Below are 25,402 nucleotides of genomic sequence, written 5' to 3' on the forward strand. Positions count from 1 at the left end.
AGCACAGACACACAGGGCTTGTTCTGCACGGGGAATAACCCAGGAGCTGAGCTCTGCTCCTGCAGGACAAGTGGGACAAGGCTGAGTAGGACAGAGGGGACACTGCCAGGACTGAGCAGTGTTTGTGTCACGCTGTTCGGCCACTGCGTGTGGAGAGATGTGGAAATCCTGGTGCTGTGAAGGTCAGGATATTCACAGAATTTCTGGGAAACTGCGTCTGTCTCTCAAATGTCACAGGGAATGGCTTCTCACGGAACCTTTCACTCCCCTATTTGCTACAAAGAAGAAATGGTCCTGTGGAAAAATCTTCTGTTCTGAAAACATTTTTGTCTGTGTACAAAGAGGAAAGGCCTTGCAGATCACAGATGATTTGGGTAACATTTCCAAAAGTCTCTGTTTTAGATGACTTTAATTTTCAGATTTTTAATTTTAGATGGTTTTATTTACAGAAGCAAAGGAGTAGTTGTCTTCTGAGAATCATTCTCTTTTCATGTTTTGGAAGTCAAATACTTTCAAGAGTAAGAAACCAAAAACTACCTGTTACCATCTAAAACTTCAGTCCGTGGTCCTGGAAGCAGAGGTTGGAGTATTGTACAGAGATCTGGTCAGAACTGGAACCACTTAAAAACTGATCTTGATCTTTTCTCATTTCAAGAAAGCACCAATAATTATGCAAAGTTCAAAAGGTACATAATCAATGAAACAATCAGTTTTCAGAATGGAGAGTTCTGGAGTTTGTAGTCTAAAGAAAGAACATTAAATTAAAAAAAAAATGGATAAAAGGAAGGAAAAAGAAGTGATAAGAGACAGACTGGCTGTCAAGAGGTTTCTGTAGCCCCACTGGAGCCTTTCTTGCTCCCTGCAGACTGGAGTTTGACCCTTCCACCAGCTAACCTTGGCCATAGATGTGTGGCTGTTAATTCCTGAGAAATGTTAAAACCTAGGGGCAGTTATTCTCAGAATCAGTAGTCCACAACCTCATTAGTTTTACAATGTCTCATTCATGTGTGTTTATTATTAAATCATGAGCACTTAAATAACTGATTAGTATAAATCAGGAGAGAAGGCCACCATCAACAGAACAATAAAAGTAAAAGAAAAAATCCAGCATGTCTGATGCTGTCTCAGGTTTTAGCCTGATGTGTTTATAAAATTCTTCACCCTCAAAGATATGAGGATCATTAAGCTGAAATGAAATATAGAGCACATCACTTCTCCAGAAGAGTGACCAGCTATGAGATCTGGTAGCTAGCAAATGAATGCCATTTGTTTTAACAGCAGTTTTTATCTGCCTTTCACTAGTAAATATTAATAGTGGTGTCAGAATAAAAAGTATCAGATGTCTTGAAGTTAAATAGTCAGAAAGTGCTGCAGAAGAACAGAAAAAAATTCCTTCAATGCAAAGAAATATATAAAGTTTAAAATATGAGCTGTCTGTTCTTAAGAGCAGGAGAGCCCTGTGCTGCAGGTTACCCCATGCCTTGGATGCTCCATAGAAAATAGATCTGTTCCTGATCTCTATGGAGATGGTAAATCCTTTCTCTAGAGCACAATCAAGTAAGGATGAATGAAAGCAAACCTTTGTAAATGTAAACTTTTACTGGGAAATTTAATTAATGCCTCTGGAAAGAAGCAAAACAAAAAAAATAATCTAACAACTATTAAAAAAATATCCTAATGCAGATTTCAGTGGGTTCCCCCTTTATCTCACTGTGCCAAGTGTTCCTTCCCAAGTGGACATTGCCATGGGGACTCCAGAGGTGTTTGCCACAGTCCCTGAAGGACCTGTGGCACCACTGCTGGCCCCAGGACACTGCAGGAAAAACAAGGGTGGGATTGGTGCAGTCTGTGCCTCCAACCCCATCACCAGTGATGTGATCTGGGTGTTACCTGCCCTTGAGGAGAAAAGCTGCTCTCAGGAAATCTCTGTTTGAGTTTAAGCTTGAACCTGGCCCTTTGTGTGTTCCAGTCCATTAACTGAGTCAGTCACCTGCCCTGCCTGGAAACTTTGAGGGGGAAAAAACAAAAAAAAGGGCTGCAATTGCTTTGGAACAAGGTTTTCTAGATGAAATAATTTCAGTGTTTATTATTTTGGTGGTGGTTTGGGGTGTTAATGTTTGTTACCAAAATATTTGTTTTGAATCTTGTAAGGACATGCTCAGTGGAGTGAAGTATGGGCAGTTATCAGGGTGGAATATTAGCAATATTGGGGTTGGTTTGCTCTGCAGAAAGTCAGGAAAGGAAGCTGGGAGGAATCCTAATTTTTTGCAGGGAGGGGATGGTGGAGGTAAACTGGAAAATCCCTATTCTATGCTAATAGGAACAGAACCCTCATATCTTTGGTGTCCCTTAAACACTGGTAGCACCACAAGACACTGCAAAAAACAATCACTGAAAGTGTGCAGGGTACCTGTAGGACAGCTTCAAAATGAAAGCAATTACAGCAACCGTCAGAATAAAGCTGGCTGTGAAGGAAACATATTATTTTGCATATTTTATGTATACACTTTCCAAGAAATATGACCTTTATTTTCTAGTTAGGGGGAAGTGCAATCAGACTCAATGCAGCAAAGGGTAGCTGGATCATTAAAAAGAATATTTTCTCTGATATTAGAAGTCTAAATGGGCACTAGTCCTTATTCACAACCTTGGCTGTTTCTGTCTGCCCTGAGTTAATAAGTGATAAGGCCAAAAGAGAAATAAATCACTGAAGTCCCTGTCCAAAGAAAACATATTGACTACAGCCAAGCAAATAACAGCCCATAACCAATGGTCCCATTCATCATTCATGTAATAGGGATATAAAGTATTTTTCTACCTATGAAACCATGGAGTAGGAAAAAGCCTGATAAGCCCCCAATCTAAACTATGTGATTTGATTATTAAAGGACATGAACTGTTTGTCACATACCTTTAATCTTTAAGATGTGTTGCCATTTCTAAACTATAAATTTGTGGTAAAGGATTAGAAAGCTATTAACAATAAAGGTATAAAATGGACTTTATAAAGATTCCTGCAATTGTCATGCAACCCTGTAGACCCTTGGAACCTTAACCCATTGAATATGATATAACATTGTTATCTGACCTTCAGAGCCAATAAACCATTTTTTTTCTTTTCAAATTCCAGACTTCATGATAAATTAACCCTCTGAATTCACAAAATAAGCCTTGTAAATTCTTTCCTTTATCCACACCTCAATACCTTTAAATTTTCTTACCATTGCTTTAAAACTCTTATTCCAGACTGAAATTGTTAATCTTTTTTTATTCTCCTTTTAGCTCATGTCACTTGATGAGATATTATTCCCTATTTTTTTTTAAAAAAAGGCCAATAAAACAGGGAGCTGAGATGAATTTCTAAAAAGTCTACATTGTACTTTGTTACTACAGGGGGCTTCACTGCCTTTAATGTGTGGGTATCCAGGTTAGACAAACACCACAGAAATGGGCAGTTTAGAATGGCAGCAGAGTTTTAATCTGATCACTTTACTGCATTTTGATGTCTGCCCTAAAAAGAGGGACAAGGCACTATCTCTCTGCTGGTCCAGAGAGCAGAATCCTTGAGTACTTGCTGCCACCGATGTGTTTAATAGACTGGGAATTCTGGCTTCCTCGTGGGAATGCTGGTACTTAACTCATCCTTCCTGCTCTTCTCGTGGGCTGCAGCATGTTTGGGTTTCTGCTGGAGTGGTGGGCAGGATTTGCTGTGGTTGAAGAGGGGCCAAGCTGTGGCCAGGCTCTCAGAGGTGCCCACAGCTCTCAGGCTCTGGAGAGGGCGTCAGGACCTGAATTTAGTTCACAGCTGCCTGAGGCACGTTCTCACACAGCACTGCCTGCCAAATACTCTCCTTAAGATGTGCTTAATCCTTTGAGGTGCTCGTTAGTGAGGGCTCATTTTGCTGAGGCATTTTGTTTCACAAGTGCCCAGCTCTGGGATGTGCAGCATCTTTCCCTGGAGACAGGACTTGGGCAGCCTCATTCCTTCTGCTTGTACCAGCATCCCTACACAGCCAGTAGTGCTTATCTAGCCTGGTTAGAGCTTCTGACAGCAGAGACTACAGAGATGTGCCTCAATATAGCCCATGTCTACAGATTCAGGCTTTTTTTGTTAATATATAGATAAAAGGAAAATCTTGTACTTGTAGCCTTTCATCTCAGTGGATGCAAGAGCAATTTATTGCATGGAGTATAAAGTTCTTTGTACTTTTCTGCTATCTTGCAAGAACTCACACAGACTCTTCTGCTTAGCTATGAAGATATCAAGTGCATAAGTGATGTGGTCTGCCCTGGTGACTGGATAGAGATGCTGGGAACAGTTTAATCACAGTATGACAAAGCTCAATCCTGGCAGCTTCTCAGGCTGCCCCAAAACTTTGCAGAGCTGCCTCCTGGCACAGGTTGCAGTGTCCATCCTTACTTTATTTAAGGTTATTTTGAGCACTTTTGTATGAAACTTTGCAGTGCAGACAGGCCCTGTAGGCTGCAGAGCTGCTGTGCTGGTGCCACCACAGGAGCCAGCTTGGAAAGGAGTTGTAACCACGGTGTTTTAAATGATGTGAGACATGGGGCAGTGGGCCACATTTATTTCATGATAATGGCTGGCTGATGTCTTAGAGAAAGCAGAATTTCCTTGAAGATTCATTCTGCACAAAAGTTTCAGCAATCCCAAGGAGCTTCCCCAGGACCTCCTGGCAGGTCACTGTCATCACCCGGCTGCTGCTGTTGCTAAGGGACAACATTGTGGTGCTAAAACTGCTACATTTTGGGGTTTAATTTAAAAAAACAACTTAAGCTTGATTGTTTAAGGTCAGTATATAACTGTATAACCTTCACTGAAAGGAGTTTTGCCACTGGATCTTGGCCCTGATCTGTTGTGAGAAGTTAATTTAGAAGTATAAAACCATCGTGCCTTAATCCTGCCAAGCCAAGTGTATGCAGATGTTTTATTCCACAAGGTAGGGCAGAAGTTATTTATTATATTAGAACACCAACATATTAGCATGATGGAAATTAGGCTGTGCTTTTGCAGCTATTCTGAAGGAACTTCCTCCATTCCACACCAAACTTAGACTGTCAAGGACCAGGGAGTTCATGGCTGTTTGCACCTGGGGGAGATGAGTGTGAGCCATCCAGGCAGTATCACCATAAAGAGCCTGGATTTGGGCAGTTGAAGAGCTTAGTTTGCCCTAAGGTATTTGCATGGCCATTCCTACTGTTATTTCATCTCCCAATGTCTTCTCTCCCTCCCTTCCCTCCCAAACATGATTTTTCTTCTTTTTCCTGTTACCATAAATTGTGGTTAACCTCTATGCTTGAAGAGCTGTGGACTTCAACTGCTGCTGGATAGCACCAGGTGCCAGCATGGGTGGTTAAAAAGAGGAAAACCCACACCCAGCAGACAGAGAGTTAATAAAAACCATCTAAATCACACACAAGCAACAAACCTAAAACAACCCAACCAAAAAACCAGAGAGAAGCCCCACACAAGCAACTAAATATGGCATTTTTTAGGGCCCCATGGGACAGACAATGCACATGGCATTTAAGATATTGTAACAGCCACCTAGTAAAAGAACATGTTTGTTAAAACAGAAATTGGTGCCAAACTCCCCATTTTAAATCTGTGAAAATTACAGAGCGAAACTGGGATACCTATGAACAATTGTGAAATTCAATGTCCCTTTTTTAGCACTGCAGCAGCTTATGGGTGGGTTTTATCCCTTCTCAACATGATGAGGCCCCCTTATACCTTATAAAAATGTAGTGAGCCCTTTGGAGCTCTGGGTTTGATACCTCCTGGACTGTCAGATGTGATTTAGGATGTGGGGGAATCATCAGGAAACTTCTCTCTGTCCTCTGCCTGCACGTGGGCTCTGAGCAGCTTCTCAAATAAGCACTGGTTTGGCTGAAGGTGGATGAGAAGCATTTCACCCTCAGTGCCAGGTGCTGTGTAGAAAAGTAACTATTACCCCAAACATTGCAATGCCTGATAGTTTCTGAAATACATCTACTTATTGTCCGCTTTGTCATATTGTCCTGCTTGTTTTCTCCTCTCTTATACCCAATTCCCAGCTTTCAGTGGGATAGTTTCTGTACAAGGCTACAAGTCATCAAATAAAAGTACGTAGTTTGTGTGCTCAGGCAGTTCCAGCAGCAAGCTTATATTTGTAAAAATGAAAGGCAAGATTTTGCTGCCAGAAGTAACCATGAATTCACATTGAAAGGTCACTTCTGCTAGGGAAATACTTTTTCCAAATGTAGATCTCTGACTATTTTCACCACTCCAAAAAAGAATTCTCCCCTGAAGTTCACATGCATGTTCTGCACAGCTACTAGAAATAGTCATTACATTGCTGTTCCAAAAAAACAGGTCTTCAAAATATTGAAAAACAATATTTTTTTCTACAGTTTGTTTTTATTTTGAGGTATTTTTGTTCCCTTAAATCTTGCATTGAACTGTGCATGTCAGTTATTGAAAAGGATGAGGCTGAGCCAAGCCTCACCTCCTTGTCTGAGCCTGGATTTTCTCTGGGTGTTTCTGTCAGCTCAGGGGTTGTTATTGATAGGGGAGCTCCCTGGGCAGTGCACAGGGACAGCAACAAGAACCTGCACCAGGTATCTTTTCTTCTAGGATGAGGAATTTAGTTCAGATTTCCCAAAGACAAGGCCAAGCCTCCATGTCCTTTCTTCACCAAAACTGCTCTTCCTCACATCACTCACAAGCTCTGTTAAAAATGAACCCTCTTTAAATTGGGGCCTAAGGGAAAGGATGGAAATGACCCCCTCCCCTCTCCAATTTCCCCCATTAGATTTTTTTTTTTCCACAGATGTTCGTGCTGATTAGAGCTGGGAAATAAGGGTATTTCTGTGGACCATGAATATTCATTTGTGTTTTGGCAATGAATTTCCTTTAGTTTCCCTGTAGTGCTTTGCTCCCTGTGAATGTTTGAACAAGTGAGCTTGCTGAAGCAATCCCTTCTGAGAAAAACTCAGAGTGTGCTATGGAAAGTGAATTTTCCATGGAGTATATGGCTTTTCCTGGACAAAGGGATGTAAAACTCACTGCTGGTTGTTAGGAAATACGTCTGAAAAGCAGCAAAGACACAGGTGAGGTGATGCCATACGCTAAAAATGGAGAATTTAAATTAAAAACTTGTAACAATCCACTCTGTAGTTATTGATCTATGAGGATAAGGTTAGTCAGAAAAACTATTTGACAAATACTTTAATTAAACAGAATAATTGAAGAAAAATATCTCTTTGGAGGGTTGCTGACTGGGAATAATTTGTTGTGAATTATTTGCCCCAAAACTGATGCCCACATCCAAAGAAACTGCTGGACTTGCTCCTTGAGGGGTCTGTGATGCCTAATTAGACCAAAAGGATATGAGCAGAAATCTATACAATTTATAGTAGAAAATCCAAGGGATTTTTAAAATTTTTCCTTTTAAAAATTTGAAAGTGTTATAAAGCATTGAATGGAGATTACTGTACCTCCTACTGCTCGATCTTGTAATCCTGCAGTCAGTGTGAGGACAGAAATTGCAGCTGAAGTGTAGGGAAGATCCAGGATCCTGCACTGCAGTCCATGAGCAGCCAGACCAGGCAGACTGCGTGCAAGAATTTGGCAGAATTCCTCCAGCTTTGGTGAGAATCTGCATTTTCCTTTCAAATTGTACCATTTCGGTCCTTGGGATCACCCCAAATCCTCCTTATTTTCTGTACAGCAACTTAATACTTACCCAGCGTGTTCTGTGGAGTAATGTACACAATTTTACAATAACTATGTAATTAACTCACTTTGCTACTCCCCTCTCCAGGGAAACTCATGCTTCTATTAATGCTATTAGGAAGGTCCTATGCACAGAACAAAGAAAGTGGTGCAGCAGATGAGTTAACATGATTTGATTTGCAGATGCTTTAAACACTTAGCAGGAGACAGCTACGGAAGCTAATTAAATCACTCTAAGGTGCACAGGATTATCTGCTTTGTAAGAAACAATTTCAGTGAATTATGGTCGCCCTTTAGCTGAGGGGAAGTAAAAAGCATATTTGTTTGGAATTAAATTTCCCACGCAAAGTGCCCATCAGGCCTCTCCTTCCCAGTATTTCTAAAATAGCCTTCTTTTGGAGCCAGTATTTTCTAGGAACCTGGATTTTCATTTTGTAAGCCTGGTGCTGCTTCCAACTTTCTTACGTAAAAATTTTCCTACTTAGGTATTGATTAGGATCTGCCTTTAAGCAGTGTCTGGAGTAAAAAATCGTGTTGGTACATTCACTTCCTCTCAGATACTGCATCTTATTTAGTGTACCGGAATTCCCAGTTTAAAGTAATCACAAAATTTATGGAGAAACGGATAAAAAAGGTTGTAAAATATCGATTTGGGGAAAATAATAACACAACTCATCTATAATAAGAAGAAAAATGAAGCAATAATTCAGGTGTATTGAACGGGTTGCTGCTGGAGGTATTGATCCGGTGCTTTAGTGTGCAACATCGCACCTAACACTGCAATGAAAGAACAGCACTGCATTCCCCTGCTCATTATTTCCCAGACACTATTGCCTTGTTACACAGGTCCCACAGAGCCTGGAGTGCCAGCAGGGAAAGAGAGGAACCCCCCAAATAACCACAAACCTGTAATATCTTAATGACAGCAGCCCCCTGTAACAACATGCAGGCATTGTGCTCCCGTGCTCCTCTTGAGGCAGCCCTGGAGTTTGGCTTTGCTTGTTTTGCTCTTTGCTGTGTCTTGTACTGCCCATGGTCTGTAAATGGTGCCTTTCTGCTGTCTCTTGATAGCACATAATCAGCAGTGGTGTCACTGAGAAAACACTCTTCCCGTAAATATTGACTTTCAGGATCCTCGTATAAAAAATTCCCGAGCCCGTTGCAGTGTTTCCTTCCTGTGGCAATAAGCAAAAGTTGAAAAAAGGAGAGGAGAGGTCAGTGGAATTTTAAAATAAGCACCCCGACATTTCCACAGCATTAAACTCTATCATGCAACATTGCATTTCTGTTTATCTGCTGACATCTGCAAAGGTACCACACTTGATTGTTTGGCATAAATAATTTAGCAGTGAGAATTTTATAATGAGCACAGATAAGATTTACCTATGTGAAAAGAAAGAAATAATTAAGGAAAAATTGTGTGAGATAAAAAAACCCCAGTGAAGTCCTGCAAGAGGACAAGATTTTAGCACTTGTGAAGGCAAAAGTGCATCCTGCTCTGGGAGAAAGCTGCTCTGTATGTGCTGCAAACTTACTGCATCCCATCATCATTATCTAGAAATAGGAGCCAGACCAGGCCATCAAGTTCTGAGGAGATCAGGCCTCCTGCAAATCTTCAGCCAACATTGATCTGCAGGATTTGCTCTGGATCCTCAGCATTGTTGGGCTTGCAAGGTTTGTCCTTTTTTCCCCCTTTAATCCATACAGCGAGGGGGGCAGAGTGAAGCAGGCACTTCTGCTCAAGGAATGGGGAGAAAAAAATGAAAGGAAGAAAATAATCTATGGCTGATGCAGAGGCCAGAGGAAATTGCTTTCTGTGAAGTGTGGGCCCTGCAGTGAGAGCTGAGCCATTGCTGGCCGTGGTGGCTCTCCCAGAGCTCTGTCTCCATCCCTGGGTGCTGTCCTGGCCCGAGGGATGAGCTGTGGTCACAGCCCTGGCAGGTTTCAGATCCCAGCACTCGTGTGCTCGCAGGTCTGCGCTGCCTCGGGAAGCAGAAAACGTGCCGTTGTTTTTGTAACCTAAATAACATTTCCAGTTTCGAAGCCCCGGGGGGGAAATCCCTGTCAGGCTGAGCTGGCACGGTGATAAATGAGTGAGGTGTGTGTTCCTGCTCTGCGGGGACACAAAACCCTCTTCTCTTGCACCCTTTGCATCTGCAGTCAGGAAGGGACAGTTCCAACCTGGGCACAAGCTGTAGCCTCTGGAAGGAGGCAGGACCCAGCATTTCCATTCACTGGAAGAATTATTTTCTTGTGAGCTGAGGTGTTTGGGCTGTAGCATCTTTTTAAGGCAATGCCCACGGGGGTTTTTTTTGGTGATTCCAGTCATAGGACAGAGAGAAAATGTGTGTTAGATCTAACTCAGGAAACAGCCATGGCATGGGGTGTCAGCAGAGCAGTTCAGCTGTTTCATCAGTACACGTGTGTGTTTTCAGAAAACAGTTTGAGGTTTGCAGTTATTGGCTGATGAAAGTTTTCTTACAGAAAAAAAAAAAATAAAAATTCCTAGGGATTTGTGTAATAAAGTCTAAAGCTGCATGAAATTCATCACAGATATTTTCTCAAATTTCTGCAGTAAGTCCCTAATAACTCTTGTCCCTTTAGATTTCGCAAATTTGATAATTTGAATTTTTATGGAAGATGGGTTTTTTTCCCCTGAAGTGCTGCTTAAAGTGCCAGATTTAATTTTTTTTCTTAGGGAAATTGATTTTTTCACATACATTTTGATAATGAAAATTTCTTTTGCACTAAAATTCATTAAAAACATGTCTCTTTTGTTTATTTCCTACTTTTTTTTCTATAAGTTCTGAGTATTTTTAAACATTTTAAAGAAAAGCGATAAAGGCTTTATATTTACATATATTACTACATAATCTTCACAGTATTTTTTGTTTAAAAAGGTGTAAATCAACTGATATGCTTTAAGATTCAAGAGCATCCTTACATAGAAGCAGCCAAACAACTTGGAAGTCAAGGAAACTCTTTAGGTTACTTAAGTGCTCGATTAAATTAGGAATCTAATTGCCAACCACTGCACATTTTCATGGGATTATTCTAAGATTCACCATACCTACAGTCGTTACAGTAAGTTTTGAATGCCTGACTACAAGTATTTAGTGGATTTTCTTGTATTTAAATCTCCACCACCCCATTTCAGAGCTGTGCTGCCCAATAGGTTTGGTTTGACTTTGGTCACCTCCCTGCTCATCCTGAGTTAAGGCCCCTCAGTGCTGGCAGCACTGGCAAGATCCCCTCTTAAAATTTGCTTGATGCTGCCCTAACCTACTCCAGGGCATCTCCCACCTCAAAAACCTCTTTTGGACCTGCTGAAGGAAATCTGGGTCAGCTTTTGTATGGCTTAAGATCCTAATATGTGTTTTGTAGGTGTGGGTGAAGCCACACACTGATTTGAGCCCCATGTGCCTCTTGGGCAAAATCAATATCATCTCTGTCTCCTCTTGGTTTTCATTTCTGCTCTTGTTTTGCTAGTTCCACATAAGTATTTATCCAGGGCTCTTTAATCTGGGCTGGGCAGGGCTGCCTTGCAGGGGCTGGGGCAGTTCTGGTACAGGATTTTTATGGTACAGGACTTTTTCTGGTACAGGATTTTTATGGTACAGGACTTTTTCTGGTACAGGATTTTATGTACACAGTGTTTGCTCATTAGAGGCTTTCCTGTAACATGTGTAAACAGCCTGAGTTCTTCTAAGCTCTAGTCTGGTAAAACAGAGGGGAGAAAGGCTAGAGCAGGTATTATCATGTTAAATTGCCCAGAGCTTACTTATATAAAGAATTACTCATTGATTTTCTTAGTACATTGTACAGCTGCTTTTTTTTTTTTTCCACAGTCATCTTTTTTGCATTTTGTACTTTGTTATTCTGATGATGCTGAAAGACAAAGACACAAACTCCTCTCCCTAATTCACTCCAAAGAACGTACCATCTCTTTCTATGTTCTTGTTAAAACCCAATTGTGTGCAATTTGTAGGAAATTGAAACCACATTTTTCACTTAACTTTCCAAAATTAAAATTTATGAGGAAAAAGAAGCAATAAAGCAGTTACAATCTGGTCATCTATTATTATCTCTGTGGTTGGAGTAGTTCCACATTTGAAGAAAATGACACCAAAAGTTTATCAAGCTTGTATGTATCAGTAATTTCACTTCTCTTATTATTTCAAACCACAAGAACTGCTGAAGTTAGTATTATGCACTTGGAAATTCTCTTGGTGAAAAAGGACTTGAGTGATCTATAAAAACAAAGCTTTCCTTCTAACTCAGAAACACAGAGCAATATTCATTTCCTTACTCATTCATTTTAGAATATTGATGTTAAAATAAATTTAACAAATTGTGTTCCTTAAGCTGATTTAACAGAACACGTTGTGGAAAAGCTGAATTTTCCTCTAGATCTAATTCTGTGTATGTGTTTCCCATTATTCTTCTGCTTTTGCTTTTGCATTTCCCCTCTGCTCTGAGAACAATGAGAATGACAGTCCAACGCCAGGAATCTCGACTGCTCCAGCTCTAGAATGTTAGTGGCACTTGCTTCAGTTTTCTCATTTTGCCTTTTTTGTCTCTGAATTAAAATCAAGCCAAATGATGGATGCCCATTACAATCAATTGTTTCAGACAAGCCACCAAAAGTACTGTAGGATTCATTTACATTTAATCAAATTACACTTTATTTGCAATTCAGGGAAATGAGAACTCTGCAGTAAATCAAATATTTCCTCTCCAAGGGCCCCATTCAGCAGAAAATATCCACAATCTTCCAAGCTGGTGCCTCAATGTATGTAGCAAATCTTCCAGTGGGAGGAGAGCTTGTGCCAACAAACCATCTATTGTGGTCTCTTTGCAACATTTTTAGGGTTGTGGACACCTAAATATTTTCCAGTACAGATGCAGACCTTTGAAGAAGGAATTGTGCACTGGCTTTAAACCAGCTGACAATAAACTTGGACCTCTGTCAGCTCCCTTTCATGGGCCACCAAGAAACAGTTCTAGGACTTCTGGGGTCTAGGAGTTTCGTACACCACAGGCTGGAAAATACTGCTTTTCCTCTGTGCAAGCTGTTATGAAATGGGAAATTAATGACAGTCACTGAATGCCATTTTTTGGGGTGATCTTACATGTCTCCAAAAGCTTTCAGGATGACTGGGAATAAATTAAGAATACAAATACATTAAAAAGAAAAAAAAACAGAAAACTTCAAATAGAATAAATTCTACTTGAAGGCAATAGCAGAGGGACGAGCAGATACTAATTTTTACTCATTAGTGCCTTTTGAAGTTGAAAAGCTTTAAGTGCTTGGAATGGGAGGTTATCATTGACTGGCAGCTCCTTTCCTCTGCAGTTTACTGCTGAAAAACTGTGCCCAGCTCTTCTACCCTTGCCCAGCACAGCACAGGGAAAGACATTCTGAATTTTGTCCCTTGTACTTATTTACAGATTTAGTTCACTAAAGCTTGACTGATTGAAGGATCTGGATGTCTCCTGATGCCTCAGACAGTTCAAACTGCAGGTCCAGCCTTTCTTCCAGTGGCAGAAAACCCTCTTGAGTCTCAGGCTTCCTTTGTAATTCTGACCCTGTTACTTAAAGTCAGAATTTTAATTGAGTTTAGAGTCCTGAAAGTTCATTTAGGTGCCTGCTGGGATTTTTAAATAGGCATAGGTACCTAAATTTTATGGCTTTGTGGCTGTTTGTTCCCCAGCTCTGAAACTGAGAAATAATTCAGGGCTGCTATAAATTGCAGGGAATGTATGAAGCCAAATAATGTGGAAAGAGCTCTTGTGCTGAGGCAAAAAAAACACTGCAGAGGTTCACAACGAAGAGGATGACTTCATTCTTGCTGGTGGAAATACATCTTTTTTGCTGGGGAAATATCCTGAAACTTAAGGTCTCTACAGCCATAATCTGATTAAAATACAGAGCTGAAAAAAATTCTGACCAAATCATGTAATGTGTCCTTTAATCCAGTGAGATTTGAAAGCCTAAGAAATAATAAATAATGATTTGCATGCTCAGTAGTTGAATGTCATAAAAGTCAACCCTGAGCACTTTTTCAAGAGTAGTTGAAACTAAATTTTGCCATCTGACACACCAGAGTTCAGTGGGTCAGTTCAGCTGATGGTGAATGCAGCCTATAGAATAATGTGGGATTTCACAGTGTAAGAAGCTTTAAAACAGAGTTGCATTAATCCCACCTCCCCCTTTCCAATTATTTAATTTCAGAATATTTGAAAGTTCAGAAAGAGATGGGTTTTTTTTTCTAGTTTTGTTCTAGGTGCCCAGGAGATGGTGTCTTTAGTTTCCTTTATTTGTGTTTCAGTATTTCATGTTTTACTTTATCCTTGTGATAAACTACTGAATTACTAGTTTTTGAAGGGGACTTTGTTATGTTGCTGGTGTGGGGGGAATTGCAGAAGGAAAGGGAACAAAAGCAAATGACAAGGTAGAGCAGGCAAATCCCATGGGAATTTTTTGCTTTTCTCTTGCTCATTCACTTTTGTTTTGTGCAACAAGCAAAGTTTGGAAGAAAAAGGTGACATTGCATTTCCCTTTGGTGTTTAGAGAAAGCATCAAGCAGCTTGCATGTCCTAGACTTAAATATCATTGCTGTGTCTCCCCCAGCTTCAGCCTGGGTGAGGGAGGATCCATCTGCTCCAGCAGAATGCACAGAACCTTGCCAGTGTCCATTTGTTACTCAATCAGCTAAAATTCAGGTTTATTTTCAATAACTGCTTTTACCACTGAGTACCTCAGACAGGGAAGAGACCACACAGGATGTGGGAATCAAAGTCAACACACTGATAAAAGCTCCCTGGTGGGGATCTCCTCTCTTGAGAGACCTCTGTGGTGTGGCCAGCCCCCCTGGCTGTGCCCAGGCTCTGCAGGGATGGGCTGTGCAGCACCAACACAGGGCCTTCAGTGCAAAACCAAAGTCATCTTCTCTGAAGCACAAGGTATTGGACATTTTTGCAGTCCCATCCCTTTCTCTGTGTCCTCTTTGGTGAGGGAAGGTGTCCTGACAGAGAGGATGGGCTTGGTGTTGACGAGGACCGTGTGGGAGGAGGGCAAAGCTTCCCTGGAGTTGGGATCCACTGCCCAGGAGAGCAGGGAGCAGAGACACCCTGGGGCAGCTGTGATGGAGCTGGTTTGGAGCAGGAGCATCAGAGCATCCTCTGTGCACACAAATTAACTCTGGCAGCCAGGAGCTTAATCCTTCACACACCCAGGGCCTCCGTGAGTTTGTCTGTTCAAGCTCACTCTTGCATAGTGCTGATGAACCCAGAAGTGTATTTATATCATTGCTTACTGCCTGGAAAGCTGCAAATCAGTTCCTGATAAATATGCCACTTCCAGCAAGATTAATGCTAAATTCCTCCTTTTAGAGTGGCAATTTGCAAATTGCTAAATTAGATTTTAACATCCGAATACTCTTTCTTCATGTCACACTTGCAGCATCTTTGTTTTTATCACCTGATGATACTGTTTGTGTCGGTATTGAACTTTGAGGCATATTAATACAATACACATAGATTTTGGTGGCAATTTTTTATGACAACAGTTCTTGTGAAATCTATTAGGAAAAAAAAAAAAAAGTTGTGCAGAATAATGTAATCCATTACAGGGGGTTTGCTTTTGTTTTGAATTGGATGGAAAACAGGTATTTGTTTTATACAAGAGAAAATAGCAATACTGTGCTACTTGGAAGGTATTTTATTGACAACTTCAGAGCTGAGATCTGAATCTTCCTATAGGCTGCCAATTATATCTAGAAAATTAGGAAATAAGTACAGGTGCATGAATATATAAAACTATGTGATGGCATCTGTTTATCCATCATAATTTACATCTTTCATTCTATTTACTGATAATTTCACAATCTTTAATCTGTGTATTCCACTTCTTTATTAATTAAGGAAATTTTAATATTTCCAATTTAGGAAAAAATAATCCAATTCAAGCAGGGATGTGGTTACTGCTCCGGGGTGCCATCAACCAGTTTGAGTGTTTTTCTGTATATCCCAGCAGTGACCACTGAAGAATCAAAGTTCATTCCCACTGTAAATGAAATATTGGGAGAGTTTCATAACAGGATAGTGAGTTTCAGGCTGGTTCCTCACTTCCTTGCCTTTCACAGCTTCTTTTTGAGATATCAGCTTTGTAGGCAAATGGTTGCACCATTTAATTTCCATAATCCCTTTCACTGGTTTACCAAGTAAATTCTAGAAGGTAAATGGTGAGGGTGGAAGAGAGGCAAGATGAGAAGGGAAGGATATAGGCAATTATATTTGCTTCTTCTTGCCTTCTGCCTGTTAGGCTGCAAATTCCAGAGCATTGATCTCTCTGTAGGCGTGTTTGAGGGTACTGAGCTCATGTTTGGGGGCAGAGCTGCAGGATTTGTTGATCCCTCTGGAATTGACTGGCAAGGTGATGTGATGCTGATAATTTAGCCAAAGCCAGTTGAGCCCTAGAGCCCTCATTTTGTCAGGAGCAGCAGCCCTTGACGGTGTTTGCTCATCACCTGCATCCATCCCCTCCTCTGCTGAGCCTCAGGCAGGGAGGGCCTGGCAGAGCTGCCCAAGGGGCACTAATGGTTCCTGGGTGTGAAGATGCTTAACTGAGCTGTGCACTCAATTAAGATGAGATCCTCAGTTAACAGGCACCCTGGGAAGAAATGAGTTACTCTCATTCCCGGGATTATGAGCACTTAATGGAGAAGACATATCAGAATTCTGCCTGTGCTGCATGAGATAACCCTAAAATGCAGCATGGGTTTCCAACTAACTCCTCTAGGAAAAAAAACAACAACCCAAAACCTTGCCAGGTGAGAAGGAAGAATCAATGCTCATGTGAGCTCTCTTACAGTCAGGCTAGAGAGCCTGAGCTAATAATTAGCCAGAGCTAAATGTGAGGTGGCATTGCATGCAAAATTGGATTTTCCTTTATGCTTTCCTTGAGTTCTGTCCCTTTGCTTGTGACTTGCCTATTTAAAATTACAATTAAAAAATGTAACTTAAATAATATTTATGGTATTTTTTTCTGTAAGGCTTACAATGTGAGTGGAATATCCTAAAGATGGATGTCTCTGACTGGAGCTGGAGGCTTGGCTATCTGATGTGTATAAGCAGTAAACAGACTAAACTTCAGTCAGTGTCAGTGTAGCTTCAGAAAATTTGACAGATTCATTCTGCTTTAAACTGGTTCAGGATCTTGGACAAAGTGAATCTAAGATGAGTTTGTGCTGGACCTAGATGAGTAAAAGCACATTCAAGAGAAGTAAGAAAAATATTTCACACCAGTTTTGCACTGGCATTGGTGAGAAGTGGGGAGGAGGTTTGTGGAGATGCTGCTTTGGTTTTGGGATTCCCTTTCATACTGCATCTTCCATGAAGAATAGGTAATGTCTTTTCTTGGGTAAAATCAGTGCAGTAAAAAATAACTTGGAAATTTTCTTTGCCCCTTCTAGGGAAAAGTGAGGCTATTTTTCTTCCAGTCTTGTTTTGGTCAGGATCACTGCAATCACTTCAGAGGGAGGAGGGAAATGAATTAGAATTACTCTTCTGAGCCTGCTGCACCTTGGTTTTTGGTACATGGTTCATGCCATATTACTCCTTGCTTGTTTACTGACCTCCTCAGTGACTCACCTTGGTTAATGAATTAGTTTCAGTTAAATTACTTTCACATTTGGATAATTTTATTTTTTACCAGCACCCAGTGCTCCATTTGATTAAATTAAATCAAGCATGTAGTCAATCACCTTTCTGCCAAAAAAAAAAAAGACAAAAGAATAAGAAAAGTCATTGCTGTCGGTTTCCATAATTTATAAGTTACCTAGGAAAGGAATTGAGGGGGTGTTAGTTTGGTCCTGGGCTAGGGCTGGTGGGTGCACTAAGGCAAAAGCAGTGGTGCATCTTTAAACAAGCTTTAATAAGGTTTCTTTAACTCCTGAGCCTAACTCTGAGATCTCCCCTGCTGTGAGCCATAAGTTGCTTGTAGGCTTGTTCTAGAGAGTAATAAGTATTGTTGTTTAGCAATTGTGTTGTTGAAATTCAGCTCCACTATGTCTGACAGTATTTATCTAAAATACTTTCCCTGGTGCGTGCTCAAGTTCCAGTAAACCGTGTCTTATTGTGCGACCTTTTCATTTTCCAGTGAAAAGGGATCAGCTCGTCAGATAAAAGCTACAAGCTGAAGTACAGGAAAAATGCGTGCTCAGAAAATCCGAGCATGATTGAAAACAAGATGTGTTAAATCAATGCAGTTTATCGCCTGCCTATTCCTGGCAATTGCTGTTCTAAGCTCATTCTGAGCACACACTAGATGATAAAAGTATAGTGTCACAGTGCTCACTGGGGTGTGAGGGCAGGGAAACATGTTTATCAGACAGGCTGGGATGATTTTATTTATTTTTTTTTTTACCCTTGATAACATTTATTGTCAAAATTTTTGCAGAGAAGAACCCTAAACCCTGAGCAATTATGGAAGCAGGTGATACATCTGCTGCTGAAATCACAGACTACTGAAAGCTCTCAAATGATACATTTCTGTTTAAATGTTACAAAGTAGAAAACAACAAACTCAACTGTTTCAATGTTAAATAATTTGCTCCATCATGCAGGTATAGCCAAAATGGTCCTTGTGCTTTTGGGTGAGTATCTTTAGTGCAATTTCATTTGGGCAAAACCAGTACAACAAACCAAAGCTTATATTCAGAAATAGAGGTGTTTGAAAACTATTATTTTCTCAAGGGATTTAAAATTAGTTATGGAGAGGGATTAAAGCCCTAAATTAAACCTTGCAGCAGGTCAGCCTCTTCCAAGAGCACCACACCTATAATATTCATTACAGCTAGGCATAATTCATCTCATTTTTATGATTCAGCTCCACTTGTGTTTCCCTGTGAATCTCATTTTCAGAGATTTTGAATGTGATAGCTGGAGTTTTTTCCAGTTTTCTCTCTTGAAGATTCTTCTTTGCTCTGACCATAGTGTGCTTCCATGTCACAAGTCTACAATTCTGAGAAGCAGACAAATTTAGGCTGAGAAGCTTCTGATAGGAATTCACACTGGACACCAAGGTTTTTCATTTATGCATCCCCTGGTAATAATTTTTTTAATAATCTGAAGAGATGATAAGAAATAACAAGGTTAAAAGTGAGAGAGGCAATATTCAAAAGGAAATATTTATGCATACAAACAAGTTTCAACAATGGTTTTCAATACTGTCTACCCCAAAGGAGTTTTTGAAGGGTGAAAACAGAAAAAAACTTCCTGTACATTATCCAAAATAATCTCTAGGACAATTTTAAAGGTGTATGCACTTACATTGTGGAATTTGAGAAGTGCATGCAAAGGAAAAAATGCTGAAAATATGCAGAATACAGAATGAAAGAAAAGGTTACATGAGGTGACAGTTTAGCATCTCCCACACTCTGGTACAACTCTGCACCTGTTTCTGAGCCAACAGTTTAAAAATAAATGCAGTGTCTTTATTTTTAAAATGTTTTAAAGTAGGTCTAAATATAGATCTTATAACTAACCTTATGCACCCATTGTTTTAAATCTTGGCTTGGCTGCATTTCTGTGCTTGTATTTATGTGTACACATATATGCATTTATTAAAATGTAGGGACAAGCCATTGAGAACCAGCCCTTTTCAGTAAATTTTTTGCTGCATGCTCACATGTACCTCCAGAATGTGTCTGAAAAACTGGGAAATATTCACATGTAAATGCTGTTTATCCCTTTTTATAATGACTGCTGAAGTTGCATCAATTAACCTGGACAGCCAGACGAAGTAACCAACATGCATTAATTTCCTTCTGGCCCCTGTATGCACATCCCCAGTGAATTCCACCAGGCTGTTGTGAAATTGGGGTGTTTCAATTCCAGTGCCTGAAACTGGCTGCTGTTTCAGACTCCCTTAAGGCCAAATCTTCCCCATTAGACAAGAGGTCAGTGCAGTCAGAGGAAGAAGAAACTGTGAAGCTCACAAATTGTTTGACTTTTTTTCCCCACCAAGCCAGATTGCAGGTTGCTATGAGTGAACTTTCAGAGCTGATGTGCTTGGAGAAACCAACACATAATTCCTGCTAGACAGATCTCATAATTGCATTCTCTAACTTCCATAAAAATATGGGGCTCAAGACGTGCATTCCTTGCATCTTCAGCACCTCCTCTGGCAGCAGAGAGTGGGCTGGGTGAGAAGGGCTCCTCTGGCTCCAAGTTCCTGCAAAAAATTGTTTTTAGGAAGAAAATATCACTCTATCATGTCTGTACTAACACTGATGGACACGGTGGAGCTGCCTCAAACACTGGCCTGTTGCATCTTTAGTTCAAGTGAGGAGCAGTCACAAGGGAAGCTCGGGAGAACTCTGTGTTGGGTTTGTCACTTGACTCAGCTTGTTTGACACAAGCACGTGGTGTCTGTTGGGGCATTAAATGGCAATAAAATGTAGGAATTACATTTCAGATTTCTCTATTTCTAATTTTTTAAAAAATAAATGACATGATGTCACAGCTTCATTTTAGAAATGGAGCAAATTCAATGTACAGAAACACATTTAAATACCAAGACCAGAAAAACAAGGAAATTCTGGGTTAACACTGGAAGAGCCTTTCTAGCCCAGACCTTTCTGTGCAGGCTCTCGCTGTCCCACCCACTTCTGTTTTCCACTGCTTGTGGGAATAAACACTCCAGGGAAAGTCAGTGGAAAGAAAACTTTAGAAAAAGCAAGACAAATTCACAACAACAACAACCAATAGCTCAGATGCTCGCATGTTTTCATTTAAGGAGCTTTAATTAGCAAAGGAAAAGTCTTTGCAGGGAGATTTTCAGAACAGACTTTTTTTTTCTCATTTGATGATGGGGTTTTGAAGTGGGTTTTTGTTGCTGTCTTTGTAGAGCAGGCAGAAAGAGGCCACTGTGCATAAGAGCTGTTGGGTTTGGGGTCAAAATGTTGCTTTGTAGCACCAGCACTGCTCTACTGCAGGGCCTTAGTGAGGCATTTTAGTACCTGGGGTTTGGCATTATCATGGTCAGTCCTGTCCTGTCCCCACCTTCTGCAGGCACTGTTTTATTTTGTTAGGGTCAGGGGCTTGCAGCAGAAGTCTTTTGTGGCTGTGAGGTGTTGAGACACGAAACTTTGTGTGTCTTGGCCGCAGAGTCACCTTCTATTTATATTCTGATGAAGTTCCTCTCATTGGACAGGAAAGAAAAAACCAAAACAACTGTGTGCAGACCCCAAAGCCCCACCTCTTTGACACTGCAATTCAGGACCTGTCATCAGCTGTCTAATTTTGTTGTAGAGCCAGATTTACAAAAGAAATCTGTGAAGAGACAGAGGAAGAGTCTAAAGAATCTTCATTCCACTGTTCAGCGACTCCCTGGTGCTCCACAGGAGCAAACACTGTGGGATATTTAATTCCCATGTACAGACTTTCCCTGAGTGTTTCACTTAAAAAAAAATCAAGACCAGATTTCTCCTCAGAGATAGGGATGGTCAGACATTTGGGCCTGAGGCAAATTTTTTTGTAGCCTTCAGCCTTTTTTTTTGGGGTTATTTGAGCACTCAGAGTCCCTTCACTCTCCTTGCAGCCTTTTCCACTGGAAAAGCATATGGGAAGTTCATAGGTCTGAGTGCTGCTTTCTCATTGGTTTTGGGTCAAACAGAATGAAAAAGAAACAAGGACTGAAAAATAAAAGGAGTAAATGAAACCATGAATGCATGGGAAACAAATTAACTGGATATGTTTTACATTCTGAAATATTTCCATAATGCTTCTATGTAGTGTGTGTTTATTTTTCTTTGAATAATAATGTTAAAATGTGTCTAATTCAATTACTCTCTGCATTTGCTGAATGAGTTTTCCTTGGTGAAGGGCTCTCCTACACTACCCCAAGCTACGAATTCCATATGATATTTGAACAGGTCCTTTTAATTGCTGATATTAAGTGTCGATCATTCTGCTGTGAGTTGGCAGCATGGCCAGAGAAACAAATTCCTCTCTCAGATACATCAGACAGTCATTCAATTAACAACCAGAGCTTTATTGACACAGTAGGAATTCATTATGTGAAATATTAAAAAAAGCCCTCCACTGACTAAAAAAAAAAAAAAGAAAGAGACTTTTAAAGATGGTGGATTATCTGCATGTGGTTATTAAAATTATTTGTGCAGAATTTGAAATTATGGTTATGATGGAAACATTTTTTTCTCAGAGGCATAAGGAGCATTTTTGTTGAAAACATAAGTTGGACTTTGAAAAGATGACTATAATGTACACATCCCTATTTCCACAGACATTGTGCATTTTCTTGATTAAAAGCCTTAGATTTTATGAGTTATGGCTTTAGACTTGCTGCATAAAGAGCTTCATGGCTTATTCTGTTAGAGTCTAATTTGAAAGAAAGTTCTTCCTCAAGGGTTTAAGAAGTAATTCATAAAATGGTAAGAATAATAAATATTGTGCCTTAACTCATACACTAGGATAGATAGACAGATTTTGTACACCTGGGTGTAATTTTAGTTAATTCACACAAGAGACAGGCTGAAAGTTTATTGTTTGGAAGGAGAAAAATGGCTTAAATCTTGTATTTGCAAAAATGATTATATTAGCTTAAATGAAAATGCTACTCTATTAATGGCTTCAATAAGCTTTGCATTTGGAAAAGTATTTTAATAAAAAGTTACCTGAAGTTTACTGCAACTTAAAATATGTAAGTGAGGGAAAAGTACTTACCTTGATTTATATGTCTTTTGGAGGTGTAATTATTGGCTTTTTACTCACCTATGTAAAACAATGTACTTTTGTAAATGGATTTCTGGCCACTTTACTCCTTTTTTTTTTTTTCCTTTTTTTTTTTTTTCCCCACATAAAAATAAGCACTGTCAATCAAAGAATTTTAAGGTTTATTTCCTCTTTAGAAATGATTGATAGCCTTTTAGATTTACAAGTTGACAAGTTAAAGGGTTCTATTGGTATAATTATGTACTAAATTCACAGTCTTTCAATTTAAATGTCCTTTTAAAACCACAAGATTATCATACCTGTATTTTGAAAAGTGGGCCAGTCAGTTTGGGTTGGTATACAAATTGCTTCCATTAGCCTTGGGACCTATTTGAATTTAGTACAGTTTTTTAAAGTTAGTAGTTCTTTCAATGGTACTTTTAAAATATAAGGTAATGGGAATGCATTTTAAGTACCATATGTGTTGTTTTTAATGTAGGGATGTCAAGAACACAAATAGAGAGTTTGTATTTCTGATTGATTCTCTTTTTTTCCAATCATGGAAAGAAAACTGTTACTTGAATTAAAGGGCTGGGAAATGCCTTATTGTGGATGGACCTGAGCAGCAGAGACCAGTCGTGTACTGGGGCAGAGCAAAACCTCACAGGGAGGTGCTGTCTGACCTTGGGGCAGCTCTTCTGCAGTGCTTGGAAATGAGAATATTCCCTTTTCTTTGGAGTTTTTCCACCTCCTGACACACAACTGGTTTGTTTTAATGCTGAGGGTGGGGTTAAATATGTGAACAGGTCTCTTTCATTGAGAGATGATTTACAACTTTTGGGTTGTAAATGAACAAGGAATGGAGGGCTGAAATTGTCCAATCTGTGGTCAGATGTCCAGGCAGCTAAAGATTTATTTTTTTAAAAAAAATATTTATTATATTTTTAAAATTTTATCTAAGATTGAAAGGTTGAAGGGTTATAGACTAATGTGTGGTATTTAACAATAGCAGTTTAGGACCCAATCCTGCAGATTTCTGTGTGCAGCCTCTCCCCACCACTAAAGCAAAGCTGAAGCTATTTGAGGCAGAAAGTTTTCACTATCTCTCACAGTATGCTTGATGTCTTGTGAGATTGGACCATAAAATTAACGTTTTATTTTTTATTTTTTTGGGGGCCATTTAGTTCAGAAAATACTCAGAGGAAATACTCTGTGGATTTCAAATGTGTTGAACGTGTAGGAAGATATGAGAAAATGACTGCTGAGTCTGGGGGGGATTTCAGAACTGGCCTCCATTTGTAATATTGCAGAATTTAGTAACTACTTTCCCCAAGGATCTAAAGGGAAATGACCATAAACTAGTCTGAATTAGAGGAGAAACACATTTGACAGAACCACTCTAAAATCTTTGAACATACTTGCAAAAGTAATGTAAATTTGAACTGTAGGGCTTTAGGGTTTTTTAATCTTCTCAGGGAACAGCTAATTTTGATAATAAATATAAACAGCAGTAAATGAATTTATTTGAGAAAGGTTTAAACTAAGCAGCCTTGTAAGTAAACTCAGAGGTAAGGAAACCAGGGGGTCCCAAACCAAGGTTCTATGGTATTTTCTGAAAACTACACAACAGAGATGTCAGCAAGGGCCAGGGTGTGAAAGGAAATGTAGGAAAAAAATTCCCCAACTATCCCAGAATCAGGAAAGAGCCCAAGATAAGGAAAAGCCTTATGCTCACTCCTTCCATATAATAACCTGAATATAAATAAAAGATCACATTCAGATATTCCTGATGAAAGGAAATTCCTGAAAAAGCCCCAAACTAACAAGGAGACTGGAGGGATGTCATAACCTCTGGGGTAGGAAAAAGCTCAGAAAATCAAACCCTGAAGGATTTCTGGCCTGGTGTTACCCCATAAAACTGTAATTTCAGGATATGGACAGAAGGTTCCTCTCTGATATTAGAGGAATGTTGAGAACCTTGTGCCTCTCCAGCCAGTCCCCATCAGCCACACATTTGTGTTTCACACAATGTTTTGGGTAGGTCTGGGTCCCTCAGCATCACCTTCCTCTGCCTCAGGCTGCAGCAGCATTGCTGGGTTTGCTTGTGGACATGGGATGTGCCAAAGGTCCAGGAGGAGATGGAAATTTGACCCTTTGCTTGCCAGCTGGACAATCTGCTGTAGAAATGTGGTTTGAAAGTGACAGTAATGCAAAGGGATTGTTTTGTGGGCTTGTTATGGGAGCCAATTAATTAGAAACAAGCCAGGGATTATATACTGGTTTCATGATAACATTCAGGAGTATGGAAAAATGTTCAATTAAAACATGGAAGTACAGACAGGTTATGCCATGTTGAGGATGGGAGACGGAGTTTAATGCTAAATCTTTCTGCAGTCTTAAAAATATCGTCGTTCTAGCCACATAATAAAGTTCATAACAACATCCTCATAAAGGTGTATGATATATTCATAAATTAATAAGACTTTCTGTGAGAAATATTATCTTTTTGCTATTAATAAGCTAAGACAAGGAAAACTTTAAAGTGATTCAAAAATGAAAAAAGATCTTTTTTCCCTCCACAAAATAAAAGGCTGAAAATATAAAAATCCATGTTCATATTGATTTTTTTTTTTTCAATTTAACTCAGAAATTTGAACAAATTGCTGTGGAATATTTCCACATCTCCATTGGCATGGGAGAGTCAAGATGTGCTGTTGTTTAGAGATGCTGGAGAATACTTGACTGTTCCAGTTCACCAAAGCACTTAGGAAATTCTAAGCACATGTTGAAGTCTCACTAACATCTGAGTTTTAAAGTGATCATATGACTGGAAATATAGCTAGAAGGTCATTCAGTGCAGTCCCCTGTAATTATAGGCAATCATATAAAAAACATAATATGCTCAAATTTGCTTTGCTGAAAGCAAAT

At 39.8% G+C, this 25,402-nt stretch overlaps 1 protein-coding gene across 6 annotated transcripts in view; it reads left to right on the top strand.

Annotated features, from left to right (window-relative positions):
* Positions 1-25,402, top strand: part of EBF1 (EBF transcription factor 1) — a 265,802-nt gene that overhangs the window by 208,621 nt on the left and 31,779 nt on the right. The window lies entirely within an intron of this gene.

This window comes from Parus major, chromosome 13 (assembly GCF_001522545.3).
Source record: "Parus major isolate Abel chromosome 13, Parus_major1.1, whole genome shotgun sequence".
Classification (NCBI taxonomy): domain Eukaryota; kingdom Metazoa; phylum Chordata; class Aves; order Passeriformes; family Paridae; genus Parus; species Parus major.